Raw genomic sequence first — 22,910 nt, forward strand, 5'->3', positions numbered from 1 at the left:
TTGCTTCAGGATACCTGGTTGCACGATCTACCACAACCAATATAAATCTGTTGCCTGAAGAAGTTGGAGGGTCTAGGGGACCAACAATGTCAATCCCCACCCGCTCAAAAGGGACTCCCACCACAGGAGGGGCACTAAAAGGTGCCACATTCTTGGACCCACTCCAGCCAGAAGTGTGACAAGTGTGGCAGCTCTTACAGAACATTTCTACATCAGCCCCCACCTCGGGCCAGACGGAATACAGAGATAGCCTCTCTTTGGTCATCTTGAAACTCAAGTAGCCAGCCCGAGGAATCTCATGCGCTAACTTCAAGAACTTCTGTCTCACCTCCTGGGGCCCCACAAGTCTCCTGTAGTCTCCTGGGGTAGACTTCGTAGGTTCACTGTAGAGGAGGCCATCCTCCCAGTAAAGCCTATGCTTCCCTGGCGCTTGCCCTTCCAGCCGGGAAGCTGTCTGTTGGCAAAGACCTTCTAGAGAGGGACACTCTTTGACCTCTGCTGAAGTCTGCCCTAGAGGGTCCACCTTCTGCAAGTAAAGTCTGCAACTAAGGATGGTCTTTGGGATCCAGATCTCCAACATAGGGAAGGTTTTCTTCCAGCTCTGTGTCACCAGTAGCGGTCTCAGAGTTTGGTTGGTCTTCCCATTCAGCCTCAGCTGGGAATGGGTCCCTGGGGTGACCTGGGACTGTCCTCTCGGGGATGTCCTTGTCCTGTGAACAGGTTTAGGTTTAAGACCTTTCTTTCTCCCAGAGACTTTAGATTTCCCTTTTGTCGCTTTCTTTCTCCTGGGGATAGAAGGGTGGCCTTCCTGTGGACTGGGGGTAAGAGGAATTTCCTCAACCTCCAATTGAGAGTCTACTAAGGTTGCCTCTCTGACCAATCTTGTTTGCTCCCGCTTCCTTTTACTGTGAGGCATGGGGGTACTAGATAAAACTCCAAGAGTATTCAAATGATTCCCCAACAGGGCTCTCCCAGCCATTTCATTCTGTACACTGACAGGCATTCTGACAGTCATAGTATTGCAATGGATGAGAGCTGGCAGAATAGGAACCATTTGGATAGGACCTTGTGCACGTTTAGTGGGACCTTTGGGTGCCTTCGCCACATCCTCAGGTTTGAAAATCATCAACCATTGTAATGCTTGCCCCGGTGTCTAATGGCAGGGGTTTCCTGACCATTTACAAGTAACTGTCCTTATAATATTCTTTGGTGTTATCAGGTATGGAGTTGTACACATCCACATTCTGTTGTTCTCACAGACCCAGGGACACTAAAGAAACACTGGCATGGACTCCAATGGGCTCTTCAGCCAGTAGTTGAAATTTGCCACTTGTCATATGAACTTCTCCCTCAGGGATGAAGGCTAAGGAGGCAGTGTGTACCCCCGAAGGTTTACCCTTCCATCTGGAATCCCCTTTCACATGATCAGTAGACCCACATACAAACCATTTCCCAAATGTTCTCTGGAATGGGGGTTTCTGCTGACCTCAATCTGGTTTAGCACCAGAGGTTTAACTAGATTTACCAGTTTTCCCATGGAATTTACCCTTACTGTGTGTGTGGCCCTCTTTTGGATGGTTGGAATTAGAATTCTCGTTTCCTTCTTTGTTGTGCTGCTTCCCTTCTTCCTTCTTGTGAGTTGCCCAATGGCCCTTGTGAGTGGCACGGTTGGCTACGCAAAAGTCAGCAGCCTTTGCTAACTTTTTGGGATCAATCTCCTTTGAGTCAGCCAGTTCTGTCTCAGCTCAGGAGAGCAGGCATCAAAAATAGATTCTAACAAAAAAGATTTCTCATTCCTTCAAAAGTGTGAACCCTGTAACCCTTAAACCAACCATCTAAGTTCTTTAAACACTCACCTACCCAGGTAGCCCAAGGGGTACCATCTGCCTTTTTGAGGGTCCTAAACCAAGGTACTGGGAAGGAGCTTTCCCAAATCTGGCTATTAATGCCAGCTTCACAGATTCATAATCCTTTCTCTCAATGGCACCCAACTCCATTACAGCATCAAAGCCATAACGGGGGAGCCTAGTTAGGAGCCAAGGGATTAAGTCATTCCCACTGATTCCTTGAAGACCAAAGGTGTATTTAAACGTACCCAGTCATCCAATACATCAAGCTTTGGTTCATACATACTGACTGCTTCTTTGGGCAGGAGAGGCCTCTTTGGACAAGCAGACCTGGAGAACCCTGAAAGGGAAGCAGAATCAAGGGACGTTCTTCTCATATCCATTTCATGTTGCATCTCCCTCTCTCTGAGTTTGATATTGTGATGTTTGGCTTCAGCTTGAGTATGCAATTTCTTGAATTCCAACTCTAATCTCAGTTTTTCAAGAGAAACATCCTGGGCTTAACTGTGGACCTTGTGGAGTCCCAATTAAAATAGATTGAGGTAGAAGGGCAGGCTGTGCCATAGAGGGTCTCTCTTCCTGAGACTCTTCTACCTCCTCCGACTCTTTTTGCAGATTGGAGTTGAATTCTAAACTGTTGCAAGAATTAATTTAGTAACCCTGTGGGAGACTACACCAGTCTTGTCCTCTTGGTATTAGGTAACCCACCTATTGGTATAGGTCTGTACTACACAAGTCGGTAGTGTGAGTAAGCAGCCAGACTTATCTCAAGAAGGGTAAATGTGAGCTGTAGAGTTGTAGCAATGAAATCCACCAAATACAAGTATTCAAATAACAATTACACTCAAGGTTTTCCAGTAAAATATGTATTTATTTAACAGTCAGTTTTAAATAAGCATTCTTTAAAAAGGGCAATGTGCAACAATGAAAAATACACTTCAAAATCAAGGCAAAGCAAGTAGATACTCTTTAGAGATGCTTCATACACACATCCTACACCCTGAGGTGTGGGATGCATTAACCCACTCCGCTATGCTATGCGGCATCACCCTGCAAGTTATGGTGAAAGAAACTGCAACAATGGCAGCAAAACCCTTGTGTGCGCCAAAAACCTACAAAAAAAACACATTCAAGCCCACAAAAAGATGGATGCCCAACCAGCCACCCATGGGGCACGTGTGGGGGAATAAGGCACACTCTGCAGAAAATGTGCCAGGAGGCTTCATGAACAGCAAACAGGCTACAGAGAGAGAGAAGCAGCACTTTGATATGATCGTTTATTTATATAGCGCCTATACACAATGTGTTTCAAAGCGCTTCAAGGCAAGGGAGGGAACAAGGGAAAATACAATCACGTTCTTACAGGCCATGAACAGTAAGGATTTGTAATTAACTATTGTACTCGGCCTGATGACATTTCAGATAGCGCAAGAGCTAAGTCATAGATAAGGAAGGGAGGGGGAGAGTGGGAAGAAAATGGAAACAGACAGGCGACTATCATACTAGGCCTGACGACATTTCAGATAGTGCTGGAGGGATGGTGGGGAGGAAAAAAAACAGTAATGGGAGGGTGGAGGAAACGGACAAGGTTGCTATCATACTAGGTCCAGGGACAATTCTGATAGAGTAAATGCATAGAAGACAGTAAGGATAGGAAAAGGGAGAAGGGAAAGGAGGAGAGAAAAGAGAGTAAGCAGTCAAAAAGAGTGGAGAAGCAAGAGTGGAGAGCGAATACAATTGCAGAAGTCAGTAGTAACACATAATGTTGCAAGCCAGGATACAAGATGAAGATGGGAACAGCATGATTCAGGGCCACCATGAGTACAAGATACAAAGGAAGTCAGCATGAGAGTTGAGAAAGAGTGACGCACCGTGAATGAATGAAGTCCATAAAAGTCAAATCCAGCATTGGCCACAAGACAGTGATGGTGAAGGAAGGCACCAGGTGGGCGGGTCTTGCTAAGTGGTGAGAAAGAGCTGCAGGCAGGAAGGTACCAGGTGAAACCCCAAAATGTGCCTACAAATGACATTTGCTTTGTTGCTAAAAACTCCAAAATGCCTATAACACAACACTCCTCAACATTCAAAATCTTGCCTGGCGCTAAAATTCATGTAATCTAATGAAGCATTGCGAACATACTAAGTCCTAATGTGAAGAGCAAAACATTCATCAGACAAACTGGATTATCTGTAAACTGACAGACTCTGTCAAAATCTGGGTGCAGTACCCTGGGCTACCTGAATGAGCTGTCAGATGAGTTACTGATGAAACTTTAAAGGGATCTAAAACTAACAAGTCTGCTGGATTAGCAAACATAAAAAGGATTTTTGCTAAAAGGAATATAGATCTCAGTTTCTTTTTATCCCACAGATTTTAAGGCTAAGAAAGTAATGTATTTATGTTTGATGCAACAAATTTGTTGTTTGCTGGGTTTAAGAAGTTAATTAGCCTGGCTGAGCTGCAAGAACTGGAAAAGCAGGTTCCCCCAAGGCGAGGGACATCCCATCAGCTGAAACTCACGGGGAGGTGCTAATTACAGGTTAGCCTAGACTCTGGTCTATAGAAAGAGAAGGAACAATGACGGAGCTTCAACCCAGTAAACTGGAGGTGTGAAGGTGGTCGTAAATGGCTCCTGGAAGGAACAAACAAGAAGGGGGATGCCCCTGGACTGCAGAGAGACAAAAAGGCGCGGACCATCTGTTGCTAAACATGAACAAAGAACAATTCTTAAAAGACTCAAAACTAGTCATCCAAAAGGGTGAAAAATATGCCAAGGACAGAGTTGTGAATCTAATTTTCGGCTGCAAGTTTTAAGAGGCCGCAAAACCATGTAACATGTTCTGGACAGGAATGGCAATATATGTGTTTTTATGCGAAATGTATTAATGTTAGAATTGTGAAAATGTACACACACATCCCTATGTTAAACACACATTTGGGGAAATTTGCATAAAGTTTGGAAATTGTATTCATAGCAAAAAGGCCACAATTGTGTAGAAAGTTGAAACAAGATCCACAGCTACAGGATTTTGAGCAACAGATGCTACATAAAATATGGCATCTTTGTGTGTGATTTGTATAAAGGTGATCAATGTAGAAATGTGTAGTTAGTATAAAATCCGATTTTGAGACCAGTGACTAAAGGGAGGTCTCTGAGGACTGTAAAGCAAACCATAAAATGTGACATCATCCGGCCTTGATCCAATCATTCAAATGCAAGGCAGAGATGAAGTTTTGACCCAACTCACAGGTGCAAGCTTAGCTAAGCCGGCCCATACACCCACTTTGTGATGTCTTTTTAAAGCATAAATAGAGACAGCTGACAACACATAGGGACTCACAGATCCACTCACTTTCCTGATTCTGGCGAAGCACTCTGATCCAGTATTCTACATCCAGCTTTCACATCCTTCCAGATCCTGATTCCAAGACTCTGGCCAGCAATAGAGAACTATTGATTTCAGCAAGGCCCAAATTCTCCAATTTATTCTCTCCACCCAGTGAAGCGCTGTGTGATGTGAGAAGGCCTTCTGAACCTGTATCCTGAAATTCTCTGGCTTGCCACCACTAGGCTTGCCTGAGGAACTCGCTATCCAGCTGATTGAAATATCCACAAACAAGAATGACAGATCCTGTGCAAAACCGGCGACCGGCCTAGGTGATCCAATCCTGTGCCTGAGGTGCTGTTCTTCCTAGACCACATCCAATCCATGACCAGAAAGGACGGTCCAATTTAATAACTTACTTTGTGAGTATTAATAGGAAGAAAAGTGACCTCTAGTATATTTGCATGGCCTTATCCCAATCTTAACCCATCCTATCTTTTAATTCAGAAACATAGTCTTGTCAGAACCTTTCCTGTGCTGATTTTTTTCATTTGTTTTATAAAATCATAAGTCCTTAGTGATTTTGAGTAAGAAAAGTAAATCCTAGAACGGAAACTAGAGTATCACACATGAATGGTTACGCTGGCCACTTAACTGTGGAAATTCATGTGTGACATTCTCTTTTTCATAGTCATAGTATAGTGTAAGCAAACCCATCTTTCATTTTCAAAGTGCATTTCTGTTTTCCATTCTCGTGCCTAACAAAAACGACCTTTACTAAAACCTCTATAACTCCCTTAGTTTTTATGATAGAAACGAAATTCCACCTCCTACTTGTACTCAACATCCATAGTTATCCATAGAACAGCGCTCCCGTTATCGTGCAAGGAAAGGTTTGCGCGAATTACAATTCTGAGAAATTTTACACGTGTGAAATAGGTTTAATTTGTTTCCGACTTGGACTTTAAGATTTCAATAGTTTTTTGCTGACTAAATCATTGCTTGTGCGAGTGTGCATAGGAATTTACAACAATTTGTATTTTTGATCACATTTGGTGTTTTTGCCCAGTCAATTCGAAGGACAATTTTAAAGCCATGCTGACAGCTGAAAAAGTCAATTCCGTTTTTCTCTTGTGTTTAAAGGGAGAAGGTGGGATTGATATTCCATTTGATTTGTGCTACTCCTGAATACCTGCTCTCTCCTCCCATCTCTTTACATTGCCTATTGGGGGTTGAGGGGTGTTGCAGGTTGAACCTCTAACCATAGGGCCATCTGTTATAAACCAACACAACAGTATTATTTTCTGTGCTGCATTTGTTTTTGTGTGCTCATTACTTGATCCATAGTGTATTAAAGATATTATTCTGTGTTTTGTTACCCCATTGGTGATTGTTTACCTATTAAAATATACTGTGATTAAATTTTAAATACATGAATAAATATTTACATTTGCAAACTAGCCCGATTCCTGGTTCAGTGTGACCGGGGGGTCTCAGGAGAAGGGTGTGATATGAGTGGTATATCCTTCAGAATATTGAACTTCTAGACAAAAATAAATAAGGGTTCCAATTGAGCACTACATGCCGGGCTTGACTTGGGTGTGTGCCGGATTGAAATCACTTACAGAGGTGACTTCACTAACTAGGACAGTATTGGCATTTATATATCACTCTTGTACTTTGTAAAATTCTGAGGTTGGCAAAAAGAAAAGGTTAGAAAAAGGAAAACTGTTTTCAGAGCATGTGAGCACTTCTCTCCCAATGAAGTCTAGATTAAAATCTTTCCAAGCAAACATTAGTTAAAAACTAATGTATCACCTACGAGGGACAGTAAGAATCGAAGGCAATGGACCAGAAGAGTCTGCAGGGAGCCAGGACAGCCAAAGTCAATTTGGAACACAGTCTATGGAGCGGAGGCACTTCCTGGATAGCAAGAAGTATTACATAAAGTTAGAGAGTGGTTGTAGAAAATCATTGTTGGGCCACAAGCTGTTACACTTGTGAAAGTTAGAGCTGAGATCAACTCTAGAAAAAGCAGCTACTGCAAGTCTCAACTGAGAAAAGCAAGCTACAGACAAAGAGTTAGTCAGAAAAGTACCTTAGGTTAGAAGAAGAGGATCCAGCTGGCTTCTGTCTTGGTTGCAGATCCTGTGTTCCTAGGCTTCAGTTGTGGGGAAAAGAGGGAGGATGTCTCGAGGACTCCTGCACAGCAGTTCGGAGGCAGCTACGGGCTCTTTTCAAGTCAGCGGCACATTGCGGTTTCAGCGCCGGTTAAACAGCACCACTGCGGATCTTGGACGCCAGTTGGGCTTCCTTCACTCCTTGAGTCCAGCACTCTGGTGAGGTGACTCGAGCTTGGGTCGTCCTGCTTCAGGGGAGGGTCCTCAGCATCTTCCTGGAGCTTTTGGCTGGCTTAGAGACGTTGCCCTCGACTACGGATTTCTCGACCCCTGGCACTCAGTTTCAGCAGCAGCAAAGAAGTACAGCCAGTTGGGAAGGTCTTCCAGCAAAGTTTGTCTCAGGGTTAGTTGGTCCCACTAACCCAAGGGAAGAAGTCGCCCTTTCCGGAGCTTCTCTTGTCGAGCAGAAAAATGAGTTTCAGCACAGCAGCAGGGCTTCACCAGGCAATTCAAAGGGCCAGGAGGTTGCAGCAGGCTTCTGTCATGGTTTCTTTGTCAGCTTGTTCTTCCCAGTGGTTGAATGTCTTCAGTCCAAGAAGCCTTGACTTTTATGCAGGTTTCTCCCATTCATGCACAGCCTAGCTGTCACTCACACAGCAGGGTGGCAGTCCTGCAAGGACAGCCAGCTAATCAGCACTGGGTGCATTCAGGTTTCCCTGGAGACTAAGGACAGGGGCGTTTTGGGCACCTTCCTCACTTCCTGCCCTGCCAGACACACTGGAGCCGGATTTCAATACTGAAGCCCGCCAAAGGCAAAATGAACAAAGGGGTTAAACCTGACAAAGGGGTTAAACCTGATTGGCGTGCAGAGTAAAACCCAAGAAAGACCTCAGAAACAAGAAATGATGAAAAAAGAAGACGGGCCATTTTAACACACTGGTCACCCATGGGTGCTTTACTGCAGCTGAGGATTCAGTCTGTGGTAGAGAAGCATGATGGTAGGAAAATTAAACCACTGCCTCCTGCCGTTTAATGTAGTGAGGGTAACATACATTTTCTTTTACATGAGTAAGTAGGAAAAGGGGCTACTAAGTAACCCCCCCAGCACTTCACATAAGATTGGGTGTGCTGGACCTACATAGAAAAAAGGTAGGTAAAGTCAATTTCACTTTACTATTCTTGGGAATTGTAGTTCACCCAAGAAAAGGTATTTAAACCTTATGAGAAATCCAAAGGATTTCTCTGTGACACTGCACTGAAGGTACTGTGCGTCACCATACAAAAAGTAGATGCCTATGGAGTTTGTCAGACTCCAAAAATAAAGGAAATACATAATCCAAACCAGACCAAAATACATGAGTGAGTGAGAAAAAGGGCTCACTCTCTCCAGGATGAGAATGAAAAAGAAAGTCCAGCAAAAGAGCTGGGGGTCTCTAAGGTTGAAGGGAATTAGCACATAAATGATAATTCTCCCTAACACCCTCCTTCCCAACTGGTTGGGACCAGACTAAAAAGCCTTAGAATAAGTAAGGGTGGAGGAGACGGCATGTACTGAATTCAAGTTGCAGAGCACCTCTTGGCTGAATTTTGCATAATTTCTAGAAGATGTATCCATAGCATAGTGCTTGCAAAAGGCAAGTGGGGTAGCCCTGGTAGCCGCTTTAGATGCCTACAATGGGAACATAAATCCGAAAAAATGTCCAGAGAGCAAAACTGAGTTGCTTACAAAAGAGTATCACATTTTATTTTTCATGATACAAAAAATATTCAAGAAAAGTCAATTAATGACACATTACTTTAAAAAATATCATTATATCACATAACACAACAACATGGGTAAACACAACATATGGCTAAAATTAGTCCATCACAATCACTCATAGTGCAGCATTCAGATCATAGATCATACATAGCGACATTCAACCAAGCAACAATAGCTAAAAATGACGAAATTGATTTACAGTCGGGAGAGGGATACATATTCCCTGCATCCCGTCTAGTTATTTTAATATTTAGAAATTAATTAACATACAGCTATAGAAATGGTTAAAACAATCTATCGCAAGGGTGGATCTGAGGAGAAGATGTTTGCAAGTGTCTACTTAAGACATGAAGGACATGACATTATCAATAGAAGCCTATAGAGGGTTAAGGTTTTGGTCCAAGGCCCAGTGACAGAACCTTAACCATTTGCTATGATATTGCTTCTTAGTAGAAACTTTCCTAGAAGCTGACATGATTGTTATGTTTTGCTCTGACAAATCTAAGTGGTAGAAGGCTAGTTGTTCAGAAACCAGGCCTTCAAATTCAGTAATTGAGGGGAGGAATGAAGGACCTGCCCTTTCTGTTCAGTCAAAAGATCCCTCTATGATGGAAGATCTAATTTGGAAGTCCCTGCTAATTCCAGGAGGTCTGGAAATCAAATCTGGCGAGGCCAGAATGGGGCTATTACAATCATTGTTAGATTCTGTGACATTTTGAATTTGAGAAATATTTTGTCAATGGGAGAGCTGGAAACGCGCAGTGTTAGGTTTGACCAATTGACTCAAACTGAGGTTATAGAGAGTTGTGCTGGTTGGCAAAGAGGTCTACTGATGGATGGCCCCACTTCTGAAATATCATCTTTTCTACTGACTGTTTCAGCTCCCACTCGTGCAAAGCAGACTGTAACCTGCTTAGTTTGTCTGCTAGGACGTTCTCTTTTCCCTCCAGATGGGATGCCAAAAAAACAATAAAATTTGATTCTGAATGGCCCAATACCAAATCTTCTCTGCTAGGAGACACAGGGACAGGGAACAAATACCCCACCATGCCCCCGCTTGTTGATATAGTGGTATTGTCAATTAGAATCTTCACCACCTTTCCTTGAAGTGAGGGAAGAAATGATTCTAGAGCGAGAAATATGGCTCTTAGTTCTAGGACATTTATGTGGTTCTTCTCCTGAGAAGACCAAAGACAGTGTGCTGTTAGACTTCGACAATGGGCTCCCCAACTGTACTCTGATGAGACCGTTATGACTATTTGGTGAAGAGGAGGCTGAAAAGGAGACCCGATTAACAGTTTCTCTGGGGAGTTCCACCAGAGCAGTGAGTCCTGAACTTATATCAGGATTTGAATTTTCATTTCCTGTGAATGTGACAGCTAGTTCCAGTTGCAAGCAAGATACCACTGGACTGTTCTCATATGAAGCCTTGCAAAGGGAACTAGGTTTATACAAGCGGCCATTAGTCCCAAAGGCCTTTGAAACCACCAAGCTGTTAGAATCTGATGGTTATTGAACTTTACAATGGTTTCTTGAATAGCTTCCACCCTTTCCAGAGGTGGAAAGGCTCCGAGTAGAGTAGTATCTATAATTGCTCATAGGAATTGGATCCTCTGCGAAAGGAATGAGCTTGGATTTTGCCACATTTATGGAAAACCCCAGGTTGAAAAGAGTGTGGCATGTAATTGCATCTTTTGAAGCAATTCCTCCGCTGACTAGGCCTTGAGAAGCCAGTCGTCTAGGTAAGGATATAGATGTGCTGTCCTTAACCGAAGGTAGGCTGCCACTGACCCCAGACATTTTCCGAAAACCCCGGGAGCAGAATTGAGCCCGAAGGGAAGACATGTAAACTGGTAATGAGACCTTCGTATGGTGAACCTCATGAACTGACAGTGATCTTTGAAGATGGGTGTTAGAGAGAATTCTCATAATGTGCCAATTCCCTCTACTAAACTTTGGGACTTTGAACTTTTAATTCTGTGTGTTTTACTCTTCTGTTTTCTGTGGTTATGGAGTTTTAGACAACTCCATAGGCATCATCTTCTCATGTGTCACACAGCACCCTAAGTGGGTATTGTACAAAAATGTTACCCTCATTTGTGCGCCCCCGCAGTCCCTGTGACTTTGGAGGTACACAAAATGAGGGTGACATTTACTGCGCCTAAGCAGAGCGGGGGTTGCGGGTGTGTCTCCTGCTCTACCTGGGCACAGTAACGGGGGTCGGAGGTTGCAGGGGTGTCCCGCGCTTACCATTTCGGAAAGCGGGGGACACGTAAGAAAATAAATAAGAAAAAAACACCCTGCAGCGTCAACTCTAACCCACGTTACTGGGAAGGGCTGACGCTGCAGGGATCGCAGTGGGCGGCCGGCACATTTCTGCGTGTGCCGCCCTAAAGGTGAGTGGAGAGGGGGGGTTGGGAGGGGTAATGTAGACCGGGGGAAGCAGGCACAGTGATCCATACAATCACTGGGCCGCGCCGTAACTGGTGTCAGCATTTTCGGCCGTCGCAGTTACGGAGGCGCAGTGATCACAGATCCCCCTCAGTGCAGTGACACAGGGAACCTTGCAGGCTTTCCCAAGGTTTAAATACCTTCTCTGGGATAAACTACTGTTTCCAGAGAAAGTAAAGTTAAATTGACTAGTCTTTTTAAATTCCTAGACCCAGCACACCCCATCTTACAATAAAGTGCTGGAGGGGTTACCTAGTATCCCCCTTTGTCTAGATAATCATGTAGCAGTCAAATGCTATCCTTTCCTCTCAGAATGGCTGGTGGCAGTGGTTTTACAACGAACTACCATGATTTTTCTCGACCGCGAACTATTCGTAGCTCCGGAAGCTAAAAACTGGCGGGAGCCATGTTTTTCAAGATGGCGTCTGAGCCCCCTTTGTTTAAACGGGTCCTTTGTCTTCTTTTTTTCACCATTTCTTCTTGGAAAGGACCTTCTAGAGTTTGTCTCTGCGCGCCAAACTTGGTTTGGTCCCTTTGTTCCTACGCCTTTGGCGGGCTTCAGGACTGAAGACCGCCTCTGGCATCTGAGTGTCTGGCATGGGCAGGAAGTGAGGGAGGTGCCCGAAACTCCTTGTGCTTAGTCTCTTGGGAGACCCAAATGCACTCTGGCGTGATTGGCTGGCTGACTGTCCGACTGTCGTACAACTTTTGCAACTTTCAGGCCTGATCAGCTTGTGACCCATCATATGATTCTTTTGTTCGCAAACTACTTTGGAGAACCTTTACAGAGACTTTAACGTTTGAAAACCAGAACCGTTTTATCCTATCCAAGACTTTTAGCCCATTGACTTTGGCCTATCCTTATGAATTGCATTGACTCTTCTGGTGAACTCAAAGAATACTTGTGATCCTTTCTGTATATATTCTAAATAACCTTTGTCTTTTCACTCCTCTATTTAAGTAACCTGAATGTCACTTTGCTCCTACTTCAAAGTAGTGTAAATGCCTCAGAACCTTATTGAGTACAGTACTATAGTATATTTAAGTGTGATATTAATTGCCTCCTTCTAGTGACTGTTTTGGAACTGACTGTAAAATAAATTAAGTAGTGTTTCACTAATAAACCTTGAGTAAGAGTCTGAGTACTTGTAATTGCGGACCGCTGTGTAACATCATTTACTGCTCACATTCCCTCTTAAGATAGGCCTGGCTGCTCAGTTCGATACCAAAATGGTGTGGTACCTATACGAAGGGTTGGTTTTTCCTTACACCTGTAGACAGAATTGTGTGTAGTGGTCCCAGAGGGAACTGCATACAAATCTTGCCTAACAATCGTCGAACGATAAACTAATAGGTTTAAGTTACATTTAATACAATAATAATGGCACTAGCCAAGAAACTCTGCATAGAGCGAATGACCATGATGGCGGTAAAAAACATCTGATGGACCTCGACGTAGTGTTAGGGAGAAGTGTCTGTTTTATGCTTAATCCTCTCGCCTAATGAGACCCCCAGCACATTTTTTGCTAACATGGTGGCTCCTTTCTTTTTTCGCCATTTCTATCGTGGTTTTTCTTTGTTAGCCCCTCTTTTACCATCCTGGAAGGGGGGAGGTCTGAATGTGCCTTTTGCAGCAACCCTCGGGTGTCCCTGCCTAGGTTCCAGTAAGACTGCAAGGACAGGAATCAGGGGAGGAGTTAAACATTCCCTTGCCCTTTGTCTGCTAGAGTGCCTGAATGGAACCAGTTCCCAGTGGGGGGGGGGGGCTGGCTGTCCTTATTGAACAGCCACCCGCCCCTTTCTGTAGTGATCCAATTAATATAGTTACAGAGTATTCGAAAGACTCACATATACTGCACAAAATTATTTTGAAGCACTGGCTTCTGCTGCATATGGACACGGATGTACTGCCTTATATTGAAAGCAAACCACAATTTGCATTTACTAGAGCCCCTACTCTGAGAACCCGCTTTGTCTGTCATTTCTTGATACAAATCACAACAGAGACTGGGTCGGATTGGTTAAAAACAACAAGGGGCTTCCACAAATGTGGATCCTGCAGCATGTGTAAGCATGCTCACACAGATTGTGTCCATTTCAAATACAAAGAAGACTCTGATTCTGATTAAAGATTTAATCAATTGCTCACATGTAGTATATGCCATCATATGCAACAAGCTATACATAGGGAGCACCATCCACTAATTCTGTATACGTATTCGGGAACACCTTACGAATCTTGGCAGCCAAGATTCAAAATCACCATTGGCCTTGCACTGCCAAGAAAGCCACCAAATGCATAACAGAAAGGATCTGAAATGTATTGGCTTAATGAAAGCCAAATGCAGTAAACGTGGGTGTGTTCTAACATTAAAACTTTGTCAGATGGAATCCAAATGCATCTGTCTTTAAAGATGCACAACAGATGGCTTAAATAAAGACATGAAATGAACGTGTTTTTATGACATGAACGGTTGTTTTGTCCTATAATCTAAGACTATCTTTTCCTCAAAACATTCTTTGGCTTATGGTAAATACAATGTCTGATGAATTTGAATCTTAAGGCGTAATGTTACATACATATGCATATTTATTATGTTTGAAAATATGACTTATATGGTTGGCAATGTCATTATCTTTTCCTTAAAACATTGTGCGAATTATGGTTCTTAGGCTCTCATGAATGACAAACTATGACTTGTTGGAATATAATGTCTGATGAATTTTGAATACAGATACAAAACTGCATTTGAATCAGAGAACGCAATGCTAGATGCACATGCATTATTGTCAATGTTTGATACTATGTTTAGAGATAGACAATAACTGATGGCACAAATACATATAAATCTCAGTCGTGAAGTACAGTGTACCAATGCTATAATGTAAATGGCTGATTTGCGCACCCACAATCCTTACATTCACATTAGTACTACTACATGGCACTATTTACAGCATACAACCAACTAGACCCATCTCTACGCCAACTCCCAAAGTGCACCGCGCACGCCTAGCGAGAGACATCACTCAAACATGCGGACATCACTTGCAACATAATAACAATTAAATGACAGCTGCACGCAAAATGCATGCAGACCGTGCCAAGCGATGCCATATAGGACACCCGTTTTCTAACTAGTAAGTACGTTAAACTAGAAGCACATTTATTTTATTTGGGGTCGCCTTCCAGCAGGTAGGACCTGCTTTTAAATCTACTCATGGTTTTTACTTTCATTTCCTTTTACACACTTAAGTTTGTGTGGATGAGCGACTGGGCACTTTTATTTGGAAATTGTTTTCTTTCCTTGTAAACGCTGCCTGGCTTCCTGACAACTGGATTTAAAGACATGCGCTGCGGTCGGTTTTTCATGTCCTCCCCTAGTGGGTGGAGCGTTGCACACTCATGTGTATTGGTATAAAAGATTGTGGCCGGAAGTACAGTGGACGAGCGCAGCGGGCGAGGGCTCAGCGCGCCTAAGTGAAGCTGTTAGGGAGAATTCTCAAATGTGCTAATTTCCCTTACCTTTTGAGACCCCCAGCAACTTTGCTGGATTTCTAGGACTTAAATGTTTTCCTGGAAAGAGTGTGAGCCTTTTTTCCCCACTCTCATGTATTTTGATGTGCGTTTTACTTTTGTGTTCATGGTATATGGAGTTTTAGACAACTCCATAGGCATCACCTTTTGGTGTGTTACACAGCACCTTCAGTGCAGTGGCACAGGGGTATCTTTTAGACTCCCCAAGGTTTAAATACCTTCTCTGTGACGGACTACTGTCTCCCAGAGAATGTAAAGTTAAATTGACTTTACTAGTCTTTAAATTCACTAGACCCAGCACACCCTACCTTACAGCAGAGTGCTGGAGGGATTACCTAGCATTCCCTATGTATAGAAAATGCATGTATGATATGATATGGCATTTGTAACGCGCCTATACACAAGTGTTTCAAGGCGCGACGAGGCAGGGAGGGGGGAACAAGGGGAAGACAGACGACGATCCTACTAGGCCAGGTGTCATTCAGACCGCGCAAGTGCAGGGGTAGGGGGAAGGGAAAAAGTGCAAGGGGAGGGGGGAAGTGCAGTACAAAGTAAGTAGAATAAAAATAAATAAATAGGGCCAGATGGTGGCAAGTGCAAGGTAAGTGCAGACAAGTGCTGGGAAGGGGGGGCTGTAGGGATACAGAGACAGTCCCGCAGTGCAGGGGTTGCCAGGGAGGCAGTGCAAGTGGAGAGTGGCTGGGCCCAGGACCGAGGTCGGTGAGAGTGGCCCAGTTGCAGATTCAGTGCAGTTTCAGTGAAGAATTTAGCAGGGGAGAGGGAGAGAGAAAGCAGAAGCAAAGAGGAAGGTTTTGAGGTGCTTCCGGAACCGGAGATGGTTCTCCTCAAGTTTCAGGGAGGCAGGAAGGCTGTTCCAGAGGGAGGCCCCTGCCGCGGAGAGAGATCTACCCCCAGCTCGCTGCTTCGAGAAGCGGCTAACCCTGAGGGAGTTGGAGACGGATGAGCGAAGGGCCCGGGAAGGAAGATATTTAGGAAGAGAGAGTTGAAGGTATTTAGGCCCCAGGCCCCAGAAGGCCTTGTGGACAATGCAGAGGGTTTTGAACTTAATCCTTGCAGTCACTGGGAGCCAGTGTAGAGATTTCAGTCCTGGAGAGATACGGTCCCTGGGCTTGTGGCCAAGGACAAGTCTCGCAGTTCTGTTCTGGATGAGTTGCAGAGGGCAGAGAGTGGAGGCAGGCAGATTAAGATAGAGGCTGTTACAGTAGTCCAGCTTTGAGAGAACCAGGGCTCGGGAGACAGTGAGCTTCTGGGGGAAGGAGAGGAACGGAAGAATACCTCTGAGGAGGTGCAGCTGGTAGTGTGACTTCTTAGAGACGTCAGATATATGAGGAGAGAAGGAGAGTGTGGAGTCGAAGATGACCCGAGGTGTTTTTTGCCTTGCAGGTAGGAGCAGGAAGAGGGCCAAAAGAGGCTGGCCAGAGAGCTGCAGGGAAGGAGGGAGTGGGTGTGCCGATGAGTAGAATCTCAGTCTTACTGGCATTAAGGCAGAGGTCATTGGCGGCACACCATTCCTGGATAGCAGACAGACAGTCACAAATGAGGGAAGGAGAGGAGGAGGCCGAGGGTAGCCTGAAAATGAGCTGGGTATCGTCCGCATAGCACTGAAAGTTGGGGCAGAGAGCGGCGATGCGGTGGGCAAGGAGTGCCAGATACTGGTTGAACAGCCAGGGAGAGAGATTAGATCCCTGGGGAACACCACAGGTGGAGAAAAAGATGTCAGAGAGGAAGGACCCAAGTTGGACCTGGGAGGGTCGATTGGAAAGGAAAGAGGTCAGCCACGCCAGAGCCTGCCCAGTGATACCCAGGTTATCACGGAGACGGTTGAGCAGGATGGCATGGCTGACAGTGTCGAAGGCAGAAGAGAGATCGAGCAGAATGAGTCGAGGTTCAAGAGCAGGTCCTCACAGATGTTCAGGAGAGCAGTTTCCCTGCTTCTGACAGCTCTGAAGCCAGATTGATGGTCATGAAGAGCCCTCAAAAGCGACCCTTTCATCTTAGAATGGCTGGTGGAAATGGTATTACCAAGATTTTCCCGACCGGGAACCGTTTAAACGCTCTGCTAGCTATAATCAATGGAAGCCATGTTTTTCAAGATGGCGTCTGAGCCCCCTCTGTAAAAACAGGTTCTGATCGACTTTTTTGGCCATTTCTTTTCGGAAAGGTCCTTCTTGTGTTTGTCTCTGTGCACCAAACCAGGTTTGGTCCCTTTGTTCGTGTGCCTTTGGCGGGCTTTAGGACTGAAGCCCTCCCCTGGCGTCTGAGTGTCTGGGGTGGACAGGAAGTGAGGGAGGTGCCCGAAACTCCCTGTGCTTAGTCTCCTAGGAGACCCGAATGCACTCTGGCGTGATTGGCTGGCTGACTGTCCGGCAAGGACAGCCACCCTGCTGGGTGAGCGGCAGCTAGGCTGTAATGAATGGGAGCTGACCGTTTAAAAGCAGGTCTCTGGGACTTGGAAGGCAGAGTCGACCAGTGGAACGAAAGAACCGAAGCTGAGCTGAAGGAAGACTGCTGCAACTCCTGGACCATTGGTTTGCCCGGTGAAGCCCTGCTGCAGGTCCGAATCGCCTGAAACTCCCTCGACAGAGAAGCCCCTGAAAGGACGACCTGATGGGAACAACCTCTCGTAAATTGTCTAGACACCGTCCCTATACTGGTTGAATTTTTATCAGAGTGCTGTTGAAAACTGGATAGCTAGTGGAAAAGAAACCAGACGGTCCTTAAGGCACTCACACCTCAAACCGAAGATTTGCTGAGCTACTGGACACGAACCCGAGCAGTGCAGGAACCTCCCAACATCCTCCCTCTTGTCCCCATGACTGAGGCCCAGGAACAGCGAGAACTGCAGGACTGACAGGATCACCAACCTTTGCTGCTGCTTTTTCTTCATTGGAACAAGGTACTGTGCAATGCGGTAAAGAATTCCTCTTTGCCGCGGTGAAAGTCTGCACAACTTTCACAACTTTGGAGTTGTGTTCGCTCCTAAACCTACATCTAACTCTTATCTGCAAACTACTTCTAAAAACTTTGGCAAAGACTTAACCGTTTACTACCAGAACTGTGCTGTCCTATCCAAGACACTGAACCATTGACTTTGGCCCAGGCCTATTGAATTGGACTGCCTCGATCAGTGAACCAAACACTTTGCCCTGCTTAAAGAAAGTAATTGTGCTTATTCTTATAACCCTTTGTCTTTTTATTCCCATTTTTAAAATACTCAAGTGTCATTTTGCTCTCACCTTGGTGGAGCCTAACTTGTTCAGCTATTTATGGGTCTAGTACTGGAGTATATTATTGTGTGACATTGAGCTGCTTATTCTAGTGTAATAAATTAATATTGTTTTACAAAGAAACCTCGAGTAAGTGTTTGTTTGAATCACTGTGATTGAAAGTCCTTTGTGTAATAACTGGTACTGCTCACATCCCTCTTGAGATAAGCCTGGCTGCTCTGCCTTGCTACCAACAAACACTTTGGTACAGGCTTATACCAAACGGCGAGATTGTGCTTACACCTGTAGCCTTAATTGTGTGTAGTGTTCCCAAAGGCATGTAATTTTGCCTAACAGAAGCCCATCTGTGCTCGTCCGTGCACACACTGTGCCGTGGACAGACAATGTGGAGGGCAGTGCTCTGATTAGCTGGTCTAGAGAGCGGCCTCTGTAAAAACAGGTTATGATCGACTGGAACAGTTCTGCCTACCATAGGTGACCATAGAACTTCTGCTTTAGATCATTCTAGGAGTTCATTGAGAGGGTTACTTGTCAATGCCCGTTCTTTGATCTATTAGCGGATCTGGTCCCGGATGTTTAATGTGTCAAGGAGACGTGGCTGAATGATGCCTCAGGCCCTGTATTGGTCCAGCTACTCTCCGATTCATATCAAATCTTATGCATAGACCGCAAAACAATGCAAGCAGGAGGCGGCACAGCAGTAATAGTCAAGCCACATCCCCCTGACTCATTCTATTAAAAAGGAGCTAATTTAGTTCAAATTGTCATTTCTATCCACCTGAGTTGACACATCTTGGTGGTTTACGGTCCTCCCGGAGCGGATGGCTCCTTTTGTGACCAATGTTTTGAATTTGTCACAGATTTGGAAATTAAGATATCCACATCTGGTTATTGCAGGGTATTTTAACCTGCATTTTAACTGTCCTACTACGAAGGCAGAGAAGCTATTTTTTGAAGTTATGAAGGATGTGGGTCTGACCCAATTGGTGTCTGCTCTGACTCATTCAGCTGGTATGGACTTAATCTTTGCCAGGACTCCCCTGGTTACTATTTTCCCCCCACTCCCTATTATTTAGTCGTGCCTTTTTTAATTCAGTCACAGCCTGTCCGGGCTTTGGTGGAAGCCAAATATCAACATTGTAGAAATTGGTTAAAAACCTCTAACGCGGCCATTGTCTCTAGTATTTAGGCACAATGCCATGCAGCAGGTGCAATAAACTTTTCCACCTTAACTAAAATCTTTACTGGTGTGGCTGATACATTAACCCCACTCACCCTCCTCGTCCGTCCCAAACTTGGTTTACAGATGAACTTAAGATCCTACAGGCGGAGCAGAAGTGACAGAGAACTTACTCCGCCAGTGCTAAGTCAATGTTTATTCTGGCCTGTAGTACTTTTTACACCTTTAAGGTTGAAAATGCTCTTAACCAACCTCGTGAATTATTTGCGGTTGTTAGGTTGCTTTGCTCTCCCTTGCACACTGCGTCGCAGGTAGTTCACTTAAGTCTTTTGTGATGATCTAGTGGCTTTTTTTATTAATAAAGTTAATTTGATTCGAGAGCAGATTTGTTTATCTGCTTTTCCAGTTCCAGTGCAGCAGTCCTCTTTGTTCATTGGATCATACCTTGTTCAGGAGGTGGAGCTTGCGATTCGCTAACTAAAATCTGCTTCACCTTCAGATGCTATTCCTCTGAGAATTGTGAAGGATATTTCTCCCCATATTTCATTCTGGATGACATAAGCTGTTAACGACTCTTGTCAAACTGAATCCATTTCATCAGAGCTCAAACACGCTGTTATTCCGCTCTTGAAAAAGCCTTAGTTAGAGCCCACCCCTCTGGCACATTTTCGGCCTATCTCTTTGCTCTCTTTTTTTATGAAATTGCTGGAGTCTTGTTTCCCCCCTGCTCAATTCTTTTTTGCAACTTTCTTCTTTCTTGGACTCCTTACAGTCTGGGTTTCGACTGGGTTGAGGGATGGAAAGTGTGTTGGTTTCGGTGTATGACGATCTACGCTTCTGGCCAGGTTTTGGCCTGGTTTGCCTCCTTTTTAGCAGATCGTACTCAGACACTGACACTTGCCTCTTTCTTTTCAGCCGCCGTGGTCTTGTTGTGTGAGGTCCCCCAGGGTTCGGCCTTATCCCCGGCTCTTTTTAACACCTATATTCAGCCCTTGGTTTTGCACATCCGCTCTTTCGGCTTCAGTTGTTAATCCTATGCTGATGACACGTAAATCATCGTCCAGTTGGATTCTACCAAACCGGGCATCGCGTCTCAGTTTAGGAGTTGCCAGTTGACCGTAAGTGGATGGGCAGTAACTGGCTGAAGTTGAACGGGGACAGGACAGAGGTCCTGGTGGTTTACCCCCCACATAGCCCACGGGCGGTTTGGTCCCACGTCTACCTTGACCTGGTGCCCAGCATTTTGGCCTATAGAGCTTGGGCCATGACCCTCTCTGGTTTCAGAGGTAAAGAATTTGGGAGTGATTTTCTATGCCTCTGTAGAAGGATGGCCAAGTTGGGGCAGTTTGTAAAACAGGATTTTTCCAACTTCCGAGTGCTTCGTAAGGTTCTTCCTTTTCTTCCTGTCCGACTGAGGCCCCTAGTGACGGCTTCTCTGGTCCTCAGTTGGCTGGATTATTGCAACTCCCTCTTTATGGTCCAGCCTCTGTATCTCTTCCATTGTTTGCAGCTTGTCCAAAACTATTCGGCACGTATTTGCACTGGTACCCCATTTGGTGCCCATATTTCTCCTATTCTCCGATCAATGCATTGGCTCCCGGTTCGTCAACGGGTCAAATTTAAATCATTGGTGATAGTGCATCAGGCTTTTATGGCTCGGGGGCTGAATACCTCCAGGACAAATTCTGTCCCTACGTGGCTTCTCGTGAACTGCGTTCTAAGGTTTCTAGTCTCCTTGCGATTCCTCGCTATCAGTTTGAGGGGGTGGGGCTCTTTCTCTGTGTTGGCTGCCAAATTGTGGAATTCTCTGCCAGGACCGCTTAGAGCTACGAAAAATCTCCTCGTCTTTCGTCGGTTGTTAAAAACGTATCTGTTCTAATATTTCATCTTGTTATTAGCTGGTTCCTGAATCCTCCCGGTATACTTTAGCGCCAAGATGCTTCGGGGTGCGTGGGCTCTACAAAGACGAATATAACCTAACACTTGAATTCGATAACGAGCTATCTATAGTGGGACTCAAACCTGACATCTCACTAATGGGAAGCATATATTGTTGCAGGTATTTAAACTATTTGGGACCGGACAAAATGATTACTTGGCCATGCACCAGAGCCGTTAGAATAGCGATCAAGAGGAAAATCACAAATCTCACATTATACGGTATGTTTGAACCAACAATTTTCTACCTATTGAACTCAGCAATCCATTAGCACATTCCTCTATTTTTGCTCCGTAATCTAATCCTTAACCAACTATTTACAGGTTACATCAATTGAGAAGTTTAGGTGAGCAATCCATTATAGCCGCTTGAATACGACGGAGATAGTTTTAACATCACACAATGGAGTGGTGAACAACTAGTTACAGATACATAAGGTGCTAACATGGTTGCTCCTTTCTTTTTTCGCCATTTCTAGAGTTTTTTGCTAGCCCTTCTATTATTCTGAGAGGGGGGGTCTGAATGTGTGTTTTGCCTTTGGCGGGAACCCTTGGGTGTGCGCACCTAGGCGCCAGTGTGTCTGGGAGGACAGGAAGCAAGGGAGGGGCTAAACACTAGAGTGCCTGCATATAATCAGTTCCCACTGGGGGGGCTGGCTGTCCTGATTATACAGTCACCCGCCCCTTTCTGTAAAATGCTCAGAGTTTGCAGAGGAGTGAGTGGGAAAACTGAATAAAAGGCGAGGTTCCTAAGGCAGAAGGCAAGTCAACCACTGGAACAGAAGATCTGGAGCTGAAAATGACCAGAGACGCCTGCAGACCCTTCCAGTAACCGTGAAGCAACTACTCCTGTTCTGACCCAGTTTTCTAATCGACATAGGAGCTCCGAAGAGGACTCCTTCCCTTTCGCTGGTGGGACCAACTAGCATCAAGACTGAAAAACTACAAATAGAGCCATCTCTCGAGGTGCTGTGACTTTCCAGAGCTGCAGACCGCAAATACCGGGAGAACTCCGACCCATTTGCAGTGCAACATCTTGGCTTGGACGAATCTGCCCAGAACTTTGGTGAGCTCCAGTGGACCTCCAGAGGCACAATCCAACTCATCTAAGTCCCCTCACCAGAGTTCAGGACTTCAGAATCGACAAAGATCAACCGGGCAGTAACAGTTCGAGCCGATAAAAAGATGCCAAAACCGCAGACCGAAACAGGAGGCCGGAGAAATCCTTGCTCGGGGTCCTCTCTCGCGACTGCTGCTGAGATATCCCCTTCTAAATCCATCCTCTCATCACCAGACCGAGTAATCCGGAAACCAGGTCCATCGCTGCTGCACAGGAGAGAATCCAGCGGAATTTACTCCTTGTATCCTAAGGTACTGTGGAGTGAAAGGTAGAACTTACTGGGAGTTGAAGAGTCACCGAAGTGCGACTGAAGTTCAAGTGTTTGGGTGTCCACCCATACCTATGGTACAGGTAGGATGTCCTTCACAGGGTCTCCCTAACT

General features: G+C 45.0%; 1 protein-coding gene across 2 annotated transcripts in view; it reads right to left on the reverse strand.

The window, feature by feature from the left end:
• INTS11 (integrator complex subunit 11) overlaps positions 1-22,910 on the reverse strand; it is a 717,472-nt gene that overhangs the window by 409,272 nt on the left and 285,290 nt on the right. The window lies entirely within an intron of this gene.

This window comes from Ambystoma mexicanum, chromosome 8 (genome assembly GCF_040938575.1).
Source record: "Ambystoma mexicanum isolate Mex_15411 chromosome 8, UKY_AmexF1_1, whole genome shotgun sequence".
NCBI lineage: Eukaryota > Metazoa > Chordata > Amphibia > Caudata > Ambystomatidae > Ambystoma > Ambystoma mexicanum.